Below are 7,600 nucleotides of genomic sequence, written 5' to 3'. Positions count from 1 at the left end.
TATGGAGAGCCACAGTGAGGGTTATCTTTAAATGGGGCAGTCAGGAAAAGAATCCATGAGAAGATGACATGTGAAGGAGATGAGTGAAAAAGACTTACATATTTGCATCAGGCAGCATGAACAGCAAGTGAAAAGGCCCTGAGGTGAACATGTCTGGCATATTTGAGGAACAACATGGAGGCCTGTTTACCTGGAGCAAAGGAAGTGAGGTGAAGAATAGAAATATGAGTTCAGAATGCTAACTGAAGTTAAGATCAGGTTGGGCCTTACAGATCATTTAAGAAATATGGTTTATATCCTGATGAGAGGTGAAAACACTGGATGGGTTCGAAGAGAGAAGTGACAAAGTCTGACTTAATGCTTTAACAAAAATATTCTGGCTACTCGTGGGTGACTTTCAATTTGTTGTCGTTTGTTTTCCCCTCGTGGATACTCTGAGAAAACTTAAAATTTTTTTTATATTTAAAGTAGGAAAACTTTCTTAGCATATCCATATTAGTTGTGGTGGTTTCATATTAATATTTCCTGTAACATACTGTATAGCTTCTGATTAACAAATTTTTGAATTTCATTTGCGTTTAATATTTCAGGGGCACCCATTATCTGTTTGTTGAAATGCTTGTGTTTGCCCTCCTGCTGTCAGTTTTCTGTTAGATACTTCCCTATCTTTGCTTCCTATATATTTGGTATATACTTTTCTCAAAACTATCCCCCACATCTCAGTTATTTTTCTCTCATTTTCATTTCTTCTGCTCCATATTTATTTATCATTTCTTAGCTGTCTGTGATCTTTGACTTTTTTCATTACCTTACCCTTGAACATTTTTTATTCTGTCATTTTCTTTCCCCATCTGACATCTCATTTCATAGATAATTTTCTTTATTTTTTGTCATAATGCAAAGTCTAAAAGTCTAATTTCTTGGACTGTGCTCATTCTAGAATAGTTTTTTTTTTTTTTAAACTTGTTGCATTTTATTTTTTACTTTTCTTCCTGCTATAGTATTTTTGTGTTGTTGATGAGCCTTTTGTATTCACACTTTTCATTTGAAAGGGGTTGGTGCTGTCTAGGCCTCATCGACCCACGGGGCTGGGTGGATTCTATTTTGCTCCCTTCTGTTTTCCTCTGGGTCCTCTCAGTACCCTCATCTTATAATGTGCGCTGGAGGCCAGGTGTTGATGGCTTAATGTTCTCCTCAGTTTCTGAGAGTTGGGGGATAGTTGCTGGAAAGAACAATTACACCTACAAAGGGCGTTAAGTTGCTTCTCTTTCTTTCTCCATAGTTATTATTTTTTGAAAAGGGTGTGTGGTAGAAAACTGAATCTTTTTTCCAAATGAGGTGGGAACAGTTCTGTCCCTTTAAACACACACAATACTTAGGAGGCTTGTTTCACTTAGAGTGGAAAATTATTCTGGGACAAAGTCAACACGAAGAAACAAATCATAGAAAGCAGGAAAGAGAACCTGTTAAGTGCAGCTCCAGAGTCCAGCAGTTCTTGGGGTCATGGTTACATGCAGCCCAGCATGGGCATCTGTCTGTCTGTCCTACACACTGAGATGGAGGTGGACGGACTGGATCAGGTAGCTGCTTTAACGTGGAAAACCTGTAGATGCCATCAAGTAGCTCCAACCAGACTTTAACAGGACAGACAAAAGGAAATCATTCCATAGGCTGAAACCGAACAACAAAAACAAAACTACATTGTTTCTTTCCCCCAACTGAAATCAACATGAAAGGTCCTGGGTGATTGCAAAATTCCCCAGTACAAATGGAATGAACTGAAACATCAAAGACCCAATTATTTTATAAAGAAAGTACACGTCAAAATATTCTAATTCCACACAGTACAACAGACTGCTGTCTTATCTACCAGTGCCAGCTCCGAGGGTCCTGGGAGGGCAGCGAGGAGGGCTCCCGAACTGTCCCTGCAGCTCTGCTTGCTCCAGGCGCCGTCCTCCCCAAGGACCCCAAATCCCTGCTTGGAATTACAAGCCGAGCTCAGAGTGGGGAGACGCTTGCCCAACCGGGTTTTGTTGCATGTGCTTTTTGTTCAGGTGCGACTTCTTTCTTTAAGGAGGTTTAAGGCCGCCTTTTTGTGTTTTCAGTGCTGATGTGAAGCCCAACCACAGGAACCTCTACCCACTGACACAATGTGCTCCCAGTGTAGGTAAAGGACAGTGTCCCCTCTGGGCAGCACAGAGTTGATAAAAAAGTAAGGAAAGCTGTCCTGAAAGCTTAGGCAGTTAAGTTAGAGGTGAGCTGGAGGGAAGGACAGTGATAAATAGGTTAGGAGTTAGAAGCCCTGGGGGCACAACATCACACATTAGAAGCCTGGGGGCACAGCATCCTGACTGTGGCTTCCAAGATCCTGGGCAGACAGAATGGGAGCCACCAGTACAGAGCAAGCGCTCTCCTCCTACACCTCCGCCCCAGGGTAACCCCTAGACTCATTATAATGTATTTGCATTGCTGTTTTAGCCCCCCTGCCCACCCTTGCCTTGGGGGAAGCTGCCCTGAAGGTTGGGTAGAAACCTTGTAGGGTCAAAAACTCCTGGTCCCAACCTGTGGGAGGAGTCCCCAAAATGACTGGAAGCAGCCTCTATTAGAGACCACTCCCCATAACCCAAGGTCCCACTCACACAAAAAGAGAGGACCCCTGTCCTCTCCCCCCCAGAGGCCCCCTCTGGGCCTGCCTGCTCCCCCTTCTTGGGAGAGTAGTACTGTCCCTAATAAACTGCTTTGTGCTTGCTCCCTTCCTTCTGGCTGTCTTTCTTTGAGTGTGGATGCTCCCGTAAACCTTTTGTGGGGAATGCAAGAACCCAATATAGCCATTCCCACAAGGCAGGCTCTCCCAGTGGTAATGGTCCCAGTCACTAGTTTTGGGCATCTTTCTCACTGCTGGCAGCTGACAGCGGTCCACACTCAGGGCGATGATGATGCTCTTGGGTCTTCTGTCTTTAAAAAAAAAAAAAAAAATTTTAATGTTTATTTATTTCTGAGAGCATGAGCAGGGGAGGGGCAGAGAGAGAGGAGACACAGAATCCGAAGCAGGCTCCAGGCTCTGAGCTGTCAGCACAGAGCCCAACGTGGGCATCGAACACACAAACCGTGAGATCATGACCTGAGCCGAAGTTGGTTGCTCAACCGACTGAGCCACCCAGGCACCCCTTGGGTCTTCCGTCTTGACCTGCTTCTGCTCTGGCTGCTCTGACTGGTCGCCATTCTGGTGCTCTGTGGGCAGGGAGGCTGACACCCATGCACGTCTGGCCAGCCTGTGCAGAGGACCCACCACTGCACCGTTCACCAGGCCATGGACGGTGGCAGGGATTGGCACCATGTGAGTTGCGTTTTGTGTTATAGTTTTTATTGGTAGCTGGCGGTGACCTGGACAGGGGTGGTCTATGAAATCTGAACGACCCTGCTAGCAGTGCCTATAGGGTGAGGCATGGCGAATCACAGGAATAGGTTCTATTTTCACCTTTACTTCTTTATGATCTTCATTCTCTTGCGGCTTTGTCTTAGTGGGGGGCCAGCATGGCTGCCTGAGTGACCACTGCCTGGTCAGTGACGGTGTATGTGTTCGCTGGGGCCAGGCTGGCCACGCCAGTAATAGACACTGCTGGGATCTGATGGATGATATGAAGTCGTCTGCACCACAAGCTGCTCAGAGGTCCAGGTGGTCACAGGGGCTGTGACTGTGTAGGTGACAGGCCTGATTGCTGGTGGCAGCTGCTGCTGCTGCGTGGCAATTAAAGGCCCAACTAGACAGAGGTGAGCCTGGTGCACTCTGGACAGACAGGGCCTCTTGGATGACAGGCAGTTGGGACTGTGAGGTTGCAGACTCAGGCTCCAGGTCGGAGGGGGTGGAGCGCGATGAACCTTCTCTCAACAGGCTCTCAGGGGTCTGGGCACCACTGGCCTGAGCAGACCGCACTCCAGTGTGACTGGGAGGGGCCGGGGCACTTCTATATGAGAGAGGTCCCCGAGGGGATCTGCAGCAAGGCACGCCCCTGTACCATCTTTTCCTGAAAGCCTGCTCTATTCATTTGCTTTCAGGGGCAGGATCTATCCTCCAGAATGAGCCTTTGCCTAGTTCTTCCTGGGAACGTGGTATTTTGATGAGATAACAATTCAGAGAGAGGCTGTGGCAGACTGAATTCTGCCAGCCCTTGTCTACCGTCCTGTAGTGTGGATAATTTTTAGTGATGTGAGTATAAATTCCATTTAGAGTGAGTTGTTTATCAGGGACCATTGTAATTGCTTGTACGATTAACTGCATAGGAATAAGGTGGCTTTGAATCATCCTCTGGGCTGTCTCCACCAGAAGCTTCCTTTTCATTTTTTCTGGCTGCGAGTTGTCGGCCTTTAAATTGAGGTCAGCTGGTGTCACACAGCCCATTTTTGTACCCCGAAGACCCTGCTCCCTGGGGGGGCGGGGGGGGGGCGGGTTGCTGGATGGGTAGGAGTTTGCAGCACTGACGGTTCCCATGGGCTGAGATGATGAAGTGCGCCGTGGTGTCTGGAATGCCTACGGTCAGGGGGTCAGGGAGTCAGGGGGCCAGGGGCGAAGTGCGGGCCTGCGTGGGCTTCACCCCCAAATCTCCCGCTTCTCCGCCTTCTCACGTGATCTTGCCGTCGGTGCCCGGGAACCCGAACGTACACACGTGCGGCAGCTTCCGCGATCCCACGGTTCTTGCGGTTCTTGCCCGCAGCTGTTGCAGAGACAGAGCAGGGAGAAGCCGCTGTCGCCCCGGGAGTGAAGACGTGGAGGTGGCGCCGCCAGATGAAGCCCGAGTGGCCCGTGCTCAGGTCCACGGAGCCCTGCAACCGGTTGCGCCTGATGGTCACCCAGCGCTTCCTCGTCAGGTACTGGACCTCGTGGACCTCGAGGCGTGCCACGGCCCAGCCGCCTGGCGGGGACCCCCTGTCGCCTGGGGGCCTGGCCACTGCCCTCGTCCTGAGAGTGCCCGGCCGCCCCTCCCACCGCCAGGGAGCTGAGGGCCGCGTGCGCTGCCGGGGCCGGCTGGAGACCAGCGGAGGCCACTCCATAGTTATTTTAAGGGACATTCCTGGGGACATTCCTCTGCACTGAAGGGTGTTTTCAGTTTGAGAATGTTTCAACCCAGGGGGAGTGTGTATTTTGGGTGCGTTTGGTGTTCATCTGGTTTCCAGGAACCCCTCCTTAATCTGTGGCAGTGGAGAAGAGTGTTTCAAAGAACATTCTAGGTTTCTGGGCCTTGCAGGTCCTAAACCATTGAGTTGGGTTTGTTCCAAGTTGGGAGTATCACTGAGGGTTTCCTGGATTCCTGCCCCCCGCCCCCCTTCTGCCCTCTTCCCTGGGAGTCAGGAGAAGTCATCATCTTGTTAGTTCTGGGAGCCCTAATTGTTCTGCTTCTGGAAGAAATTTTAAAGGACTGTTTGAGTTAACTGATGATATGTTCTTTCTTTATTCTTTTTCTTTCTGGAGGGTAGTGTTATATGAGTCTATGTCTCTCTGCCATCTTTCTCTAGGAGTTTCTTATATGTGCTTAATCTCCTTGAAAAGTTCTCATTAAACTTGCTTAGGTGGCTAATTTAAAGACCCATCTCAATTTTGGTCTTCATTGTGTCGGTCCTACTCCAGTGACACCTATCCTAGGCATCCGAGGAAATAAAATGGTGTGTGGTCATGATTAAGATCTTTCAGGGAATTCTCCAGGCAGCTTATATCATTTCTTTTAAAAATCTGTTCTTATCTTTGACCCAAAATATGTAATTTTATAGAGGATTAATTTCTCTCTTTTTGAATTCATGCAATTAAAAAAAATTTTTTTTTTCTGTGCTATAAAACAAGGAAACTGACTGGGGATGTCTAGCATATAGTGTCCTGAGGTATATGGATTTGTTTTCTGGGGCTGCTGTAACAAATTGCCACAAACCAAGTAGCCGGAAATAACAGAAATTTGTTCTCATAATTCTAGAAATACAAAATTAACGTGTCAGCAGGGCCATCCTCTTTCTGAAGACACTAGGGAAGAATGTTTCCTTGACTCTTCCCAGCTTCAGGCAATTCTTGGCATTTTTTGGCTTGCAGCTGCATAGTTGAGTCTTCAGACCATTACATGGTCTTTTCCCCTGTATGTCTCTGTTTGTGTGTCCACTCCTCTTATAAGGTCCTTATTTGTCCACTGTCACCAGGATTTCCTTTTTCCTTAACTAATTGCACCTGCAAAGATCGTATTTCCAAATAAAGTCACAGTCTGAGGTTTTGGGTGGCCATTAATTTTCGGGGTATACTGTTCAATCTAGTTAAGTAGGGATTGTGGCCATTAGTGTGCAGAGAGTGAACCCCTCAGGACTTAGGAAGCACATAAATGTTGGTATTTGAGTAGTGAACCCGTAAAAGAGGATTGTAAATCATGGTTTGTCCTCTCTGTACACTCAACTACCCATTGTTCCTTCCAAGCTTGATTATGGGGTGTCTCTAGGTATGGAGTATAATTAGGTGTCAGTGGGGCGGGGGGGAATCAAGAGGAGTGTTAAGGAGAAAAGACCTTCGGTTTCATAATGAGCCCATTTATTTCTTCAGGTATAAAAGTGAAAGCTTACAGCCTGATCCACAAGAGGATCTGTAAAGTGGGAGCTGCTCTGTAGCAAATATATAAGGAAATTGAAATGGTTTTTGGTTTTCGTGATGCCTTTTCAAGTACCTCGGGTGGAAGCAGCTTCTCTTCAACCACAGCCCCAGGTCAAGAGCTGTGTTTGTCTTTCTTTCTGCAGAGGAAGCCGAGGCTTTAGCTCTTACATGGACCTGACTTGGGAGGAAGTGGGGTAATGAAGTACGGGAGATCTTACTGGTGAGGATAGTGGGGACACCAGCACTTGGCATTCTATCTCTCGAAAAATAAACATTTGTAATTGGCACCTTGGCCACTGTCCTTTCATCGTGATCTCTAATCACCCATGCTAATGTAGAAAAGGAGATTGAATCCTGTACTTTTGCCTCAGCTAAGAGTTCTTTTCAAAGCTCCAGCTTCTGAGAAAACTCTACCTAGTAAGACAAAGGTATTTACTCCATTGTTTCATTCGCATAGATTAGTTGATTAGATTTGAAAAATAAAGTACAACGTTGCCTAGTTAAGAGTAAGAACTTCTTAGTTACTTGAATTTTAGAAGCTTCTTGGTGAAGAAATAATTCAGGCATTAAAACTACTTTCTCAGTTTTAATTACCTTTTATTATTTGCCTGAGACTTGATCATAAAGATGTAATATAAATCTAAGTAAGCACAGGGTTTTGCTTAGGCACCAAATGGGTTATTTCAGTTACTCACGGCAGAGAAACCAGTTTCTGAACCAAGTCCTAGATGGTGGGACCCCTTCCTTGCTTGTACTTTATAAGTAGAAAGAAAAGCAAAAGCCCAGCCAAACACTCTCAGTTGCCGAGGGAATGCAGCATTTTCTGCTGAATGGAGGAGAAACCTATGAACTGTGCAGTCTTGTTGACTCACTGTAAGTCGATACCAATGATCCCAAATACGTGTTTTGTCAAACAACAGAGTCCTGTTGTCCTTTGCATAGATGGGAACCTTATACGTGGAAGGATCCAATACTGACTGATTA

At 46.7% G+C, this 7,600-nt stretch overlaps 1 pseudogene; it reads right to left on the bottom strand.

Moving 5' to 3' along the window:
• Nucleotides 1-1,440: 1,440 nt before the first annotated feature.
• LOC115512999 lies at nucleotides 1,441-4,544 on the bottom strand (annotated as a pseudogene).
• Nucleotides 4,545-7,600: the final 3,056 nt, after the last annotated feature.

Source organism: Lynx canadensis, chromosome B1 (genome assembly GCF_007474595.2).
Source record: "Lynx canadensis isolate LIC74 chromosome B1, mLynCan4.pri.v2, whole genome shotgun sequence".
NCBI classification, from domain to species: Eukaryota; Metazoa; Chordata; class Mammalia; order Carnivora; family Felidae; genus Lynx; species Lynx canadensis.
This window is presented reverse-complemented; position numbering and strand designations above follow the sequence as displayed.